Raw genomic sequence first — 13,231 nt, forward strand, 5'->3', positions numbered from 1 at the left:
TTCAGGCCAGATGGGTGTGGTTTAATTTGGTTTAATTTTGCTCTTTTAACTGTAGCAGAGTTCAAATCATCACAGCTGTTTTCTGTGAAAGAGCAAGAAAGGGACTAAAAATTACTTAAAGAAAATTTAAAAAATAAAGAAAGAAATATTCAAGGCTTTTGTACAATTTCTTTCGGCAAAACAAATAAAACAACTCCCTTGGGTTTCTGCTGCTGTGTGGTGCTGGCTCTTTTGGGACAAGTCTCTCAAACATTATTTATCAAATACCTGGAAGTATTAGAAAGCTTCCCTTGCTGGTCAGATCATTTCACAGTGAATCCACTGTGGTTTACAGTAGCTGTCTAGTAAAAGTTGCATCTAATCAAGGTCCCAGAGCCTGGAGCCAGAGTGAAAAGGCATTTGAAGTCCAGCGTGAAGTTTGCGCAGTCAGTGGTGATTTGAGGTGCCATGACGTCTGCTGGTTCTGGTCCACTGGGTTTTCTGGACTCCACAGTCAACACAGCCATCTGCCAGGACTTTTTAGAGCCCTACAAGTTTCCTTCTGCTGACAAGCTTTATGGAGATGCTGATTTTGTTTTCCAGCAGGACTTTGTACCGACCCACATTGCCAAACGCACTGAAAGCTGGTCCAATGATCCTGGTGTTATTGGCAGCTAACTGACCAACCAGAACCCAAAGAGAATCCATGAGGCATTCTGAAGGGGAATATAAGACGCACAATATTTTCTAAGACACAGAGGATGTTTTTTTATCTTCCAGCCTGAGAAGGCCTTCATGAAGATTTGAGTTTTCTTCCTAGACATGTTGTCTGTTTGATACATTTAAGTAGAAATTTTGGTTGCAAATCATAGAACTGACTCAGCATGGTCTGCAGAAAGAGCAGTACCTCTTATTTGGTTAAACATTTTTTGAGCAACAAAGTCAAACAATTTAAACTGCAACACTCCTTGAAAGAAGCAATATTAAACTGATTAAACTGATTAAACTGATTAAACTTATTGGGGTAATCTCAATTCAAATACAAAGTCTGTTATAGCTGCCCCTTATTCTTACAGTGAAACATTGTGAGAATTGTTGTTTTCATTATCCTACAATAAGCACATTGATACTTCTATTTTTATTTTACTGGATAAATTATAAGGCTGTTTCTTTGACACATTAATTTTAAGCTATTAACTACATAGATTTTAACACATGGGAAATGTTAATGCAGCTAATTCCATTTTATTTTTCTTACATACAAATGTCTTGACCTGGAACCTTTGTGTTGTGTTTCTGGTACTCATGTAAATCTGATGCATTAGGAACATCTGTAAACAACCTGCAAATGATGAAGCTGCTGCTCTGGAACCACTGGAGGTTAATCTGGCTTCACAAAATGATCTGATGGGACTCTGGGAAAGAACATTGTTGTGTTCAGGTTGTGGTAAAATGAGTCAGCAGAGCAGATCAAATATTAAAAAGCATCTAATGTCAACTACAACTTTACATCAATCGGATGGTTCAATCATCTAAACAGATTCAAAACAAAAGATATTTTATTGTAGAGCCCATATGTTTATTTATTCAATAATTTATTTTGCAAAATGTCTTTTTGAATTGATTGTTCTTGGTTAAAATGCAATTAATTCATTACAGACCCTGCAAATAAGTCAATTTATTTTCTAATCTAGTCCCACCACTAATAAAATCGTTATTGCACAAAAATATCTGCAATATCTGGGGTGCACAAAGAAGCATTATTGGAGATCCTTCCTTCTACCTCTCCCTTCTTTATAACTATATACACATCTTGTAGATTTTTAAAAAGTCCTACACAGTGCACATTTCTTTTGATCTGAATATGCTATTTTTCATCATTTTTAAATTTGGATATTCAGAGATAAATTGTGACGTGCGTACAATAAAATATTTATATTCTATTCTATTTTAATCTACAACAATATGAATGTTTCATGTTTGTATATGCAAGAAAGAATTGAAACTGTTCATTAGAAAAAACGGATTTCCTGGCTTTGCTGCCTGCCTTCTGTCTTAATGCACTTTTAAACATCACTGATACTTGGATTTCAAACTTGTGTAAGTTTAATACAGGAAACCTAGTAAGAAATTGCTTTCAGTTTGCAGAGGGATTTTCTTTCAATCCTGCCTGATGATCAAAGGCTGCAGCTGCTATTTTATTCACAGAGACTTTTGTCAAAATGAGCCTTCATTTCGGTGCAAAGACGGACTGCAGTAATGATATTCGGAGTGAGGGACTGCATGTAGGATTAGTGTGGTTGTTGGTGTTCATTAGCATTTGAATATAACGGTGTGTCCTTTTCCGTGCACCAGCGATGTCCGTCTGATTGAACGTTCAGTCGTTGTTTGCTTGTTATCTTGCATAAGGAAACCTTATGTCTCTATTAAGCTGGAACAACAACGGATTGTTTGATTTAAGTTTTAAAAGGTTTTATGGTTTACTTGTTTGCCACCAGGAGCAGCATGATCCATATGCACAGCATTTTAGGCTTCATATTTTACGGTTAGTGCGTATTAGTGTCCACAGGCCTGGGACTGTGTACATATTTCATTATGAGGGTTTAGATGTCACAGCAAAGACACTGCACTAACCTGAAGGCTTTAATATGAAACTTAGCGCTGGAATGAAATAGCCTGTCAAAGACTTGATAGCCAACAGGAATTATGATAAATTTGCTATTAGTACAAATCCTTTAATTACAAGGCCCTAGTAATGGAAACTGTCCATCTTGCTTGCTGTGATTGTACAAAGGCTAATTTTCTTGAGAAAATGTTTTAAAAGGCCCTGGGGGAAACGAGTTTGTGCCGTGTCTTTATTAGAACATGTAAATGTGGTGAGACAGGCGGATTGACTGTCTCCAGCTCTCACAATGGAAACAAGCTTTTTTCCTCTTATGCAAGGCTAAAATCACCTCTCCATGTCTGGTATTAAGCTTTAAGAGGTAAAGTGTCCTATTTTCACATGAAAAGTACATCAAAACATTTCTCAAATCTTGTCTGACGAAATGGTTAGTGGGCTCTTTGATTCCACCTTGAGGTTAATCAGAGGAAGCATATTCTTGTGTGTTCAGGCTGCATCATAAAGTGTTATTGCAAACAGATTTGACTGAAGCTTGAACTTGTGTATTGTATATGTGATTCATGATCAGAAGCCAATTTCACCATCCTTATTTATAGTTAGCTGATTTAAAATTATACCAAGAGTTTGGTACTCTTGTCTGTTTTGTTTTTTAAGGGGCAGTATTGTGTAAATTCATATTATTTTTTAGCTTTATTTCATGTTATAATGTTATTCTCTCATCAAAATGCATGCCTGTAGAGTTGATTTGATTATTTCATGAGTGTTTAAGAAATATTTGAATCTCCTGTTTGGGTTTGTAAAAAGCTCTGGGGAACTAAGTGCTGCCTCCAAACTGCGCCTCCTCCACTCAGCCCCTTCAAACTAGCAGCAGCAGCAGTTAGCATACACCTGCTGGAACTGTGCTCATTATATGAACCATTTCTCAGTCCAGTGCTCAGATGTAGGTTTGTAAAGATTTAATAAAGGAATGTTGATGAGAAGATGTCAACATGAGGCAGAGTGCCGGAAAGAACAGGAGCTTCTTAAAGAGACAGAGGTCCAATTTCAAGGGATCAAACTGCAAAGTCATGTTTGATATGCAACATTTTTGTAACAGCGGAAGCCGGCATAATTATTGATTGTGCTATAAATGATACTCTGTGGCTGGAAAATCCATGGTAAATACTGCCTCTCCAAAGGATTTTCATTTTGTGTAAAAACTCTTTGGGATGAGAATGAACACTGACTAACAGACTTTGACAGAATGAGCTGTGACAGTTTGGTATGAATACATGCAGTGTTGCATCTCGACTGTTTAGAAACTGCAGAGAAAAGAGACATCTGTTTTGTTTAAATTTATAGTCAAACACCGACTTCATATCCAAGTCAGTGTCGAAAACACCGGAGAACTTGCCCTTGTTTTCATGCTCCTTCGTATTCAAGCCAGTTCTCTGTTTGCTGTATTTTAGTAGCGTCCTGTATCTGCATTGACAAAAACATGGCAACGCAAAATGAAAATATGTTGGTGAAGAATATGCACAACTTTTAGAGGTGTGTAAATGATTGGATTTGGAGTGGAGTGATGGTGTTACACAAAGCTGTTTCCATTACTAATGTGTGGAAAACTTTGTCAATCTTTTGCTAATGTCAAAAAAACACAATTTCTGTGGTTCCATTAAATAAGAAATGCAATTAAAATAAAATGACATGTTAACAAGTTTCATGTAAGGAACTATTAAAACCATGCCACGTTGTGATCGTCTTTTTCTCTTAGGTTCGCTCTTGCAGCAACATCCAGTTGTTGATCATGTGACTCGTGATGTGAAAAACTGTTTTTACTGCAGTTTCTGAAATAACCCAGTTTACAAAGATTATTAAATGTATTGAAAAATGAAAGTTTCATTTGAAATTGACATCTTTCCATTAAACAAATTTACTTTTGAAATCCCAAATTATGAAATGATATGGTCAATGGAAACGCAGCTACAGTTGGTGTTAAATCCAACGTTTATGGAAAACAAGGTGACCAGACACAGAAGATGACTTGTTTATGCTTTTGGCAGAATTAGCAGGAATTAATGCAGTTTGAAAGGCATCATGTTTGGGTTTCTATGAAAGGTAGTGTTGGGACTGTGAAACTCCTCGTTCTTTATGTGGGATGGAGAGATGTCGCAGTATCCTGACGTTGAAACTAACGGATACATGATGACTCCTCACAAGGCTTTTAATATTCTAGTTGCCTCCCAGGGAGGTTTATTATGTTGTATTTCCAAGCATAAGAGAATTTCTTGACATCTGGAGCTTTAATCCAGTCATCAGATTCTTTTTTAAGACATTATTGTTCTTTTTTAACGTTACTAGCATCCAGTCATCTCTTAATTTGTGACGAAACATATTGAAGATAAAATTGACCTACCATTTTCCTCTTAAATCTTTTTAGTTGGGACTTTTAAGGAATTTTGTCTAATATTGTCAAAATATTTAATAGCAGTTAGAAAATCTTTCTGCTTCGGGACAAGAAGAGATTCTAGTGATGTTGGATAAAGTCTGATGTTGTTGCATCTTGGGTAAATTTGGTCTCCATGTATCCACATCACCTCTAAGCCAGGCAAACATTGAGTGAGCCCGAGCCGAGAGCCGCAGACGGACCTAAATGTTTGGCCTGTCTCTGTGAGATTTTAAACTCTCAGAATGTGACTGACTGTTCCATCCGTGTGAGGGTATTTCACATCCTGCCATTTCTCTGCAACGATTCTCACACACGCTAATGCAAACTTGTGCCACCTCTCGCTCTCCCTCCCTCTGGCTCTCTGGAACAGTTTGGAAAGGGCTGATTTGAGTTGAAGTGTTAACACACCCTTCCTCCGGCCATCTGCCAAACACAAACGCTTGATGCCATGTTTGAGATCCCCTCAGCACACTGAATAAATGTTAATCTACCAGCCTCCTGTCCTCCATTCTTTTCCATCCAACTCCTTTCTCTCCCTCCTCAAACGTTGCTCTTCTTTTCATCTCATTCCCATTTCTTTTGTTCTTTTCTTCTTTTTGATCTGCTCTTTCTTTTTCCTCTTGTTTTAAAATTTCTTTTATGAAACTGCTTTGTTACCCTTGCATGTCCTGCTTTTTTTCAAGCCTGACACCTTTTCTTTTCTTCTTTCCTTTCACTTCTTCCCTCTTTCTGTCCATCTGTTCATGCTCTCCTACTGCCTCTGACAGTTTATGGGTTGAGGCAAAGCGCTCTAGTGTTTCCTCGTCTCAGGCATCTGTCTGCCTTGATTTTCTCCTTATGCTCCTCCTTCCTCTCCTTTTTTCTTGGTTCTTTTCCTGCTCTGCTCTTAGTTCTTCAAGCATTCATTCCCATATGCTCATTTATAATTCAACAGAGGCTTTTCTTTGGAAATAAATTACATTTCTTGCTCAATATTTACATTTATGTAAAAAGAAAAAAAACGTTGAGTGCTTCTGGATTCCTGAGTGTTTTTACTTGCATAAAAGTTTGAGTGAGACTGAGACAAATCTTTGGCTGTGAAGGATTTTTGGGAGTTTTGCTTCAGAATCATAGTGTGCTTAAGAAAAAGAATTTAAAGTCAAAACATGAGTGAAATTTTTCAACAAATTTCATATTAGTTGTACTTATAGGAATGCACTACGATTGGTTTAAGCCATTAAAAAAAGAGGATGATCCCAGCTGACTTAATTAGGAGACAGTTGGTAATGTTGCTTACATAATTCCCAAAAGAATTATAAAATTTTTAGTTTTGCATTATATTATTTCTCCTTGCCTTGCTGCAGCCATCTTCTGTGTTTTTGTTGCACCAGCAGTTGGTCTGCAGGTGAAAGGAAGCAGTTAGATGAAGTCCTGGGATGGAACCCAGTGCAGGTGGTGAGAGACGGAAGAATTTAGGCTAAAATAGGACAATGTCTCCCACCAGATGCGGGACACTGAACTGGAGAACTCCTTCAGTGGCGAACTGCAGCATCCTATGTGCACAAAGAAGCGTTACTGTAGATCTTTACTCCTGACAGTTTTTCACATCCTTGTTGTTACTGGCATAGCTTTTCTCATTTTGGACAACAATATCCATGCACATCGTGTACATCTTTACATTATCCTACTCCATTGCACATTAACTTCCTGCTAGGAATTTCCTATGTGTAGAACAATAAAGGATATGTCTATTCTATTCATCTCAGATCTGCAACATAATGCTTTTTTCATGTCAACTCTCAGGCTTAAGCTGAAAAATAAAAATCAGCATCTACTGTAACACTTCTGCTTGATTTGTCACACATAGCTAGAAAAATGTCCTAAAACCTTTGAAATAATCAAAATGAACTTTGATTGGAGTCTGTTTATTCAGTGGGAAGGAACTGTAGAGTTTACAAAGAGAAATATTTCACCATTCCTGTTTACATGGTCTACTTAATGCTGGGTTTTCTATTATACTCAACATTTTCTGTAGGATAGATGCTGGTTAGATTATGCTGCAGGTTTTTACTTGGGTCTAAACATGAACAACAAAGTGTGTTTTGTAAAATCTCTTGGTGATTTGTATGTTTGCTCTGTTACATAACATGGGGCTGAAATATGTTGTTCTGTAAAACATAATTAAATTCTCTAGAGCCATATATGATGGAATAACATCTCCTCGCTCTCATTTTCCTGTTTGATGGAGATTCATAAAAATTCAGAAACAATCTATTTAACCTGCACATCTATAATGATCATTGATTTTCTCATTCCTTACTCTTATATCCACCTCAGCAAATATTGCACAATAAAGTGCAGAAACATCAAACATTTCTGTTATTGAACAGAATCTATTTCCACCAAGCATGCAGTTTGTTTTAATGGCTCAAAGTCGATTGAATGCGCTAAACTTTGATTTCCTTGTTTCAAAGGCTCTGCCAAAAGCAATGTCCCCTCCCAGTTATGGATATCCTTCCTCATATTTATTCCAAAGTAGTTCAGCCACTGCTGTACTTTTTCTCACTCCTACAAGAGCTGAATGTATATTCAGAAATAAAAAAATACACTTGAAGAAATGACTTGGATCAAACTTATTAGACGTCAGTCCACTGAATTTTACTGTCAAAACTTTATTTTTATTTTCCTTCATGTCAGTCGTTCCTTTTTTTGCCCTCTGCTCATGTTCTCTATCCAGTGTTTATAGCAGAAAAAAGCAAAGTTAACCAAACTGCTATAACCTTTGACCCAGGAGGCAAGGATGTACAAGTTCAAATTATTTTAATTCTATATAAATATTCCTGACTTTGCAAGCGCTCTGTGATGTTTCTTTAACGTGACATGTGGAGGTTAGAGAAAAAATAAGTGTAAAAGTTATTTATTCTACTTTCCTGTTATGCAGTTTGACTTTTCTCTTCATTCTTTCTTTCACATGTGTGGTTCTCCTGTCATCCACCGTTCCCCAGTTTCTTGACCTCCTATTACTCCCTTTTGTTCTTCACCTCCTCTCTTCTACTTACAAACACAAACTTGCTCCTTTTGCCGTTTACTGATTTCCCAAAGTGTTCAGGTCAGTGACATTCATTAAAGGGTCAGGTTTTTCTAAGCATCGCCTCTCGGCACGTTCCCAAGCGTAGTGTCCCCCCCCAAAGCATCGCCGCCGTAATCAGATTCCTCTCTCGCATCTTGTTGCTTCTCATTACAGCTGAGGTTACGTGAATCATTGTTTGCTGCAAAAATAAGAGCAAATAAAAGGATGTGTGAAAGTGTCTGTGAATAAAAAAAGCATCAGTTTTTTTAAACAACTGTTACTTTGTGTGCTAATTTAACTTGCAGCAGGAGACGGAGCCTCTTCCTCCTCTTTTCTTATCCTCTCTGGCTTCAATTCACAACACATCCGCTGAGCTGCTCTGAGGTCCTGATGCCAACATCTTCTCTGAAGTGTTTGACCAAAGAACCACAACAAATATTAGCATCCTGAGCAGGCAGACACACACACACACACACACACACACACACACTCTGCACTCCATATAAACATGAGAGCTCCAGCGAATGGGGATGTCATATCTATCATCCACATGCAAACACACTCAGACTTCTTCTTTTCTCCATATAACCAGTATGGTTAACATAAATAACTGTTAGCAGTTATTAATAAAGACGTTATTCTGTAAGGGTGCGAAAGACCTGAACAGCTTTGTGTAAATCTAGTGGGATCTTTTACAGTGTCCCATTTTCATGCCAATAATAACCGTGGGAATTAATATCCTGCTTAATAACAGCCTCCACTTATCCCAGAGGATTTTCTTCTAGATTTTCTAACTTGGCTCCGGGGGATTTGTCATCGAGACCGCCCACTAATGACGGACTTTATGCCCTGGCTCGTAGTTGCCGTTAGTTTATCCCAAAGCTGTTGCATGGATATTAAAGTAGCCTGTTTCATGTTGGTACCAAACTGGTATTTTTGTGTGTGTTTGTCTGCGAGAATGAATATGACTCTCCCAACATGTTGTAATACCATAATATTGTTATACATTTGTTTTATCCGTGACAACAACATTCACAATTAAATATTTTACAACTTTTTTTTGCCATCGCTTCACTTGAGACAAAAGTTCCCCACTTGAAATATCAGTTTCTAAATGATCAACATTTAACCCTAACCCTAACCCTAGCCCTAACCCTAGCTTATTTAGTGGCTAAATCAGACAAAACGCCCAGAATGTAATGGGTTAAATGAATGTCGGTTTTAACATGGTTTCTTATGGTGTCTTAAAAAGTCAGCAAATAACAAATACAGTCTCATATGAAACTTTGAAATGTTTAAGTGTGAGGATTTGAGTTTTTCTGTGTATTCATGTAGGTTTCTGTTGTCCCATCTGCCCCTTGATTAGTTTCACCTGTTCCTTGTTTCCCCTGATTGTCTCCTCTGTGTATTTAAACCCACCTGTGTTCCTTATTCTTTGTCTTGTCATGTTAAGTCTGTTGTCAGATGTCCATTAAGTTACCAGTTGTTACCAGTATTGAGCCTTTCTCTCATCTGTGCTGCCTGGACTTGTGTATCTCTGACATATTTATTAAATTCATCATTCATTCTCTACAACCTGGATCTGCTGCATCTGCCTCACCTTAGGTTGTATGTTTAGTAACATCTGATAGTTTATAACCTTATGGATTATTCTAATAACATTTTAATCTCATTACATTGTGTTTACAAGGTCCATGATGTTGGATAAAAACTGCAGCATTTAAAGGAATATACACACAGACGTTAAACCTTCTCCATGAACCCATTAAAGATTAAGTTTTTCTGCTCCAGAAACTGACTTCTTGTTAAAATCCAAACATTTATGTTTGGTTAATCACTGATTTTACTCAACTGAAATCCCTTTTTTAAGAACCGCTATAAAACTTAAACAAATCTGTAGCTCATGATCCTTGTCAAAAGTATCGGCCTTATTAGCAATAATATGCTGACTGCTGCTTCACATTACATGGCCCAGCAGCTTTACTTTAATGTTACATTTTGAACCATTACTGCCTCTGATTAGCTCAGTGATCTGTGCTGTGCTTTAGCTGAGTTTTCCTGATGACCAATGTGTGCTCTCTATAGTGAAGTATTTACATCTAAGCCGATAAAGTTAAGTTGTATGTAATTTAATAAAGAGGAGTCAATAATACTGCAGGTTCTTTATTGTAAGAAGTCTACACATTTTCATAATCTGCTCCTTAATGTTTTAGCTACACAGAACCATTATTAAGAAATGCCTTCTAAAACAGAAAACTCAGGCCCTTTATGAATAATAAACAGAAAACGTGTATCAGGAGTTCTCACAGGGCAAAATGTAAAAAAATAATATATATCATGGTAAACAGGTGATCAATGTTAATAGATAATAATAATAATTCAGATGCAGAACAGCACAGCATTCTGGGGGATGTAGGCAGAGGAAAAACTAGCTGCTCAACCTTTCATGGCTAGCTAAGCAAGGTTGATGGAATGAACTCGCTCTCTCTTTGGTTACCTAGCAACTCACTCTCTTTGGTTACCTAGCAACAACTTGTTGAGTTGATTGCAGCAGCAATTTAAGAACAGATTTCACTCCATGCAGTATTTCAGATATTTAAGACAAAAACCAATCAACTGTATCGACCAATATTGTAATACATTTTTTTATCCTTGTCGTCTCGTCCTAAGTTATCACAATTTGTCTTTAAGTTAAATAAGATGTGATTTTGTATGGAAATGTGTTTAAATGGAATCAGGAAGTATTTTATGGTGATTTCAAACTGATCACAAATAAAAACTCTTGATTCGCCACTTTTTTGTCTGAATTTTAGACGTTTTCTGTTTAACATAGACGGAAAAAAAGTTGTGATCTATTGGGATTTTGCCCACATGAAAACTGAAAACCTAAAACATGAGAAAATCTGGCTGATTACTTACATTAAATAACATTTACTACACATATGCCAACATCCAACCAGTTCTTAGGAGACGACATCTTGTGAAAACTGATAGGTGAACTTCATGTTAGGAGCTTCAAAGTAGCTCAGGTGATTTTTTTCTGGACTGTTTTTGGAATCAGAAAGATTCTTGAACAACCTTTTTCACTTTTTAACTCTCATCAATAGTTCTTTCTGGGGGGTTTCTGCCTTTAATTTATCCTTTTTATACTTGATTGCATATCAGGAAGTGGTGATTGTAAAATAAGACGTTCGTCTATAGATGATGATGAAATGATTTCTGTTGCAGCTCCCTGTGGGGGGATGCTCACAGTAAATGGTGATAATTATTCTGGTTTTAGCCGCAGTGGCATCATTGATACTCTTGATGATGATTGCTGTTAATCGTTGAGACAGCAGGTTGTAACTGGCAGTTTGTGAAAAGATCCAAGTAGATCCGTTTACTTTAAGTTTTTAAAATGATCCATAAGAATTTAGTTTGATTTAATTTTGGAGAGTGTGGGACAACAAGTGGTCAAAGGTCATTGTGCTAAAACCTCTGGGAGTTGATGTTGTTATCACGGACAGTGTGGGATGATTAACTGATGAATGAATCTGTATTAATGAGATGCATTGCTGTAAGAACAATTATATCCACTACCACACACAACCTGGTAGGATTTAAACTCTTCAGCCTCACTTCACATTTAATTTGTCTGACCAGCTTCTCAGTGACTGTTTTAAAAATGAACCACAGCTTAATCAGGTTGCTCCTGTGATAACTTCATGCATATCTGCCTTTTAATCAGGAGGATGAGATTCAGGTTCATCTCATTAATTCACTTAAACTAAGTTATTCATTATGTGTTTTATATAACTGCTGAAATCCAGATAAGTTCATTCTCAAACATGTTTTAAACATTTAGTTCCATTGCTGCAACCACAGGTGAGTCATTGTCTACATATTATGATCTGTACTTGAAGTAAATGGTAAAATCAGGCTTAAACCAATGAATTCTCTTGGCATCTTTATTGGCCCTTATTGTTGTTGGTTACTTTTCTTTTTCTGTGTTCATTTTGTGGCCCTAAAACTGCACTTTACTTTAGAGGAGCCCTGAATGGACCAACAGCTCTGCAGGGCGCCGTGTCATTGAGCTGAAGCTGCTGTTCTTTCTACTCTCCATCTCTCTCTCCTTAGCTTCTTTCATCTGTCGTTTGCTTCCTTGTCGTCCCGACAGCCTTCAAACAGCTGGAAACATGTTTCTGTGTGCCGGCGTGTGTGTGAATGTGTAAGCCGACATCATTCCTGGGTTGTTTGACACATCAGCTGCAGGCAGCGCTGGACTAAATAGGCTATTACACACCAAACCACCCTTCACTCTCACACTTCCACACTAATGCACATACATTATTGGAGAACCAAAAACAGCTGGAATACTTCAAAGAAAATGCAAACAAATCTGTCACACCCTGAAGAAGACATTTAAGTGGGAACATGCTAACACACCACTCAGTCTCTTACATTCTTCCCTCCCTCAATCACAGACGCCATTAAATTTCCCAACGCCTTGAGCCGAGCTGACAGCGGAGAGCATGCCATGTGTGAGCTGAGCTCTGAAGGGAGTTAACTGATTAAGTATATCTGTGACAGACACGATCCCTGCTTAGTGGCTACTGAAAAGAGAGGCGAGAACGAAAGGAGAGGATGGGACATAAAACGCCTTGTTCAGTGTGTTCATCTCACTGTGTGACCGTCCTTTAATCACCTGTCTTAAACAGCAGCTCTATCTGTTTCTGGAGACATTTAAAGTCAGTCTAAAGCAGCGTTAAAATTTGTTTACACAAATAAAGCACTTTTAATTGCTCTGGATAAGGTAATGATTTTTTAATTGGCTTCTAGATTAATCGAAATTGTCAACAGCAGCTTCTTTCACTGCTCTGAAACTCATTCACTCACTCAATGACAGTTGAATGCGTATTTTTGGTTAGATTAAAGAATGTCTCAAACTATCTAGAATGTGTTTGAGTCACTTTATTTTTCCACCACTTTAAATCTTAACCCAATGGACCGATGCATGAAATCCTCCTCCTCAAGCAGAAAAGCTCTGTTTTCTCTTTCTGGCATTTTTCAAGCAGCAACAAAGACAATAGTAAACAAAAGAGCCTGTAAGTAGACGTCTTTGCTTATTGCCTTGCAGCTCAAAAGAGCATAAAATCTGCAGGAGCTTGATAAG

The 13,231-nt window shown here is 37.5% G+C and overlaps 1 protein-coding gene across 11 annotated transcripts in view; it reads left to right on the plus strand.

The window, feature by feature from the left end:
• ptprt (protein tyrosine phosphatase receptor type T) overlaps positions 1 to 13,231 on the plus strand; it is a 319,822-nt gene that overhangs the window by 267,529 nt on the left and 39,062 nt on the right. The gene's annotated exons all lie outside the window — the stretch shown is intronic.

Source organism: Xiphophorus couchianus, chromosome 20 (genome assembly GCF_001444195.1).
Source record: "Xiphophorus couchianus chromosome 20, X_couchianus-1.0, whole genome shotgun sequence".
In the NCBI taxonomy this organism is placed as follows: Eukaryota; Metazoa; Chordata; class Actinopteri; order Cyprinodontiformes; family Poeciliidae; genus Xiphophorus; species Xiphophorus couchianus.